A 3,090-nucleotide genomic window follows, 5' to 3' on the forward strand; every position below is an offset into this window, starting at 1 on the left:
ACTACGTCAGCCCGCTATGACCATCTACGGGCCGGGCTGATGGACAAAATAGCAAACATCAGGCGCATAAACCAAAAATACAGCCGTAATCTCTACAAACCCCGGTTCGAATTTCGATTCTAACTTAAACGGCAAAGGGAAATGTCAGGGAACATGAAGCAAATGCATAACTACAAAACATGGACACGTCATAAAGTAATGTTACTTTGCAGTAATATCTACGACCAAATTTCTTTTTTTTAACCCAGCGGCCTGTAACACGCTGAGTATTTAAAAAAGTCCTACCTATAATAGCTGACAATATACTTTTACTCATAATTTCTAATGGTCAAATACTTTTAAATATTTGTAAAATTAAATAGAACTTTTCATCAGTGGCACTAAGCTTATATTTGTTCTTTTTAATTTTTGGTTTTAAAAAATCCTGCCCGATGACAATACTAGTGTAAACTACTAATAAGACACGTTAGTCCCTAGCTAACGGGTCTGACCCTTTAGCCGAGCGGTTAGTGATGTCGCCTTGTGGTGCGGTACACCCCGTATCGAAACCCGCACCGGGCAAGAAAATAACCGGTTACACTAGATTGGTCTTGATATTGTAGCGTTCACCTCTATAAAGATCACACTTGCAGAACTTACAACGGAACCATGTCTTTACTGTCTGCTGCTGTTGGCCACAGCCATACAGTACAGATCGCCATTAACTCAAACAACCCACTTATGCAAAACAACAAAAAAGTCCAGGGCCTTTAGTAGCCTGACATCGCCACACCAATTCGCATTGGTGATGACCGCCAGAGCAAATAAAAAATGAGCTCACAGATTCGTCTGGTTCCCAAGCTAAGCCTTTAGTATCTATTAAGCTCTATGAATCATCCAATGCACATACATGCTAATGTGAGCGAAGATCTTCGGTTTATCACTGAGAAGATCGATCGCCGAGCGTGTGCACCGGAGCGCTCCACTGACCGGACTGGGGCCAATGGTCCAGATACGTCGGTGGCGGTGGTTAGGGCCACTGTCATGAGCACGATAGATGGAGCCGCCGGCCTGGTTGGCACGGCATCTGGGGCTGCACCGGTGGAAACCCCGGGCCTGGGAGCAGAGGAGGGAGCTTCAGCAGTGGTCTCCACTCTGGAAGTGGAGAAGGCTGAGGTAGCAGAGGGTCCTGGTGGATTAACGTCTCTGCCAGGCACCTCAATGTGAAGTCAAGCCGTGAAACGTCGTCCCGCAAAAGTTGCTATTCTCTCAAGCTTACGTACTGTTAACCCCGGGTAGAAAGAGAAATCCGGCAATGTTATTGGTACCGGAGCTGGGAGTATATCAAGGTGGTAAAGACGAAGCTGGTGAGTGTTTTTGCCACCAAGTTCACACCAGACCTAGACGCTGACAATCTGTCTAAGTATCTTAAATGTAAACTTGGCCGTGATGTTATCTGTCAAAAGATTGGCTCTGTAGTAGATTCGGCTCATTTAAAATATCCGCCGAATGCAATGAGGTTGGAGAACTGTACAATCCGGAGCTCCGGCCTGAAGGGGCACTTGTCCGGCGCTATTATGAGCCGCGCAGGGGTCAAACACTGCTTTTGTTGCGGGGGGTGGGGTGGGGGGTGAGTATGCCTGCTGGTGATATGGTCACTCACTAGTCTTGCTAAATTAACATTCAGGTTTTGTCATACAACTGTCGTGGCCTGCATCCGAGCCAGAGTGCAGGGGATAAAGCTCGCCGCATAGTTGTTGAAAACCTCTTGGAGAACTGTGACATACTATGTATGCAAGAGACATTTTTAGCAAAGCAAGAGCTGGAAAAACTAAACTCCTTCAATGAGAACTTTCATGTGGCTGGGGAATCTACAACTGACCTTGGCGTGGGAATAGTCAGAGGCAGGATACCAGGGGGTGTGGCTATTCTATGGAATAAGAAGCTTGACTCATTGATAAATGGGGTTAGGCTTGGTGTTGACTGGTGCATTGCTATACAGTTTATTCACAATGACAGGGAATTCTTTATCTTCTTTAAAACCAAAGAGGATAAGAAGCAAAATTTTCCCTCATTCTTCTTGGCAGACCAAGCACTAAATGTGGTGAACAAAATGAGATATCTGGGTCACATCATCAGGAATGATCTATGTGACGACGATGATGTGCAGCGCCAGTGTTGCAAACTGTATGCACAAACCAATATGCTGGCACGCAAATTCCATATGTGTACATATGAGGTTAAAACTGCTCTTTTTATGGCCTACTGTACTCCACTCTATACAGCCCACTTGTGGTTCACTTATAGCCAAGCAAAAATTAAAAAGCTGCAGGTAGCATATAATGATGCATTTAGAATCTTGCTCAAGCTTCCAAGATGGAAAAGTGCAAGTCAAATGTTTTATGACTAGTAATGTTCCCACTTTTCATTGTGTGTTGAGGAATTTTATGTACAAATTTATGTGTCGATTAATTGATTCTAAGAATGTAATTATAATGCTGTTAACGGAGCCTACACAAAGTGACACCAGGTACTCCTCTTGTTTCTGGAAACATTGGAACAAATGTCTGTAATCATTGTGGACTTGTGAGCTGCTGTTTTTAGCTATATTTTTGTGTTCTTGTCCTGTGTTGTATTTCTTTGTTGTTGTCTTTAACATGGACATACCTTTGTGTCTGAATAAAGTAAGATTTGTTGTTGTTATTTATCCTAAATGTGTATACACCCGATGAATGCCAGCAGAATGAGGATGAATATTTAAATAGGCTTGCATTCATCAATTCCTTTATTCAAGATAATACTTCTTCCAGTGTGTATGTCATTGGGGATTTGAATGCTGATATCTCAGACAGGAATTCGTTATTTGCCAATCACATGGTTCAGTTCTATCAAGATAATAATCTTATATTGTCAATCAAAGTCTTGTTGCCTACAAATACTTTTACATACACTACCGTTCAAAAGTTTGGGATCACCCAAACAATTTTGTGTTTTCCATGAAAAGTCACACTTATTCACCACCATATGTTGTGAAATGAATAGAAAATAGAGTCAAGACATTGACAAGGTTAGAAATAATGATTTGTATTTGAAATAAGATTTTTTTTACAT

Source organism: Lampris incognitus, chromosome 2 (assembly GCF_029633865.1).
Source record: "Lampris incognitus isolate fLamInc1 chromosome 2, fLamInc1.hap2, whole genome shotgun sequence".
In the NCBI taxonomy this organism is placed as follows: domain Eukaryota; kingdom Metazoa; phylum Chordata; class Actinopteri; order Lampriformes; family Lampridae; genus Lampris; species Lampris incognitus.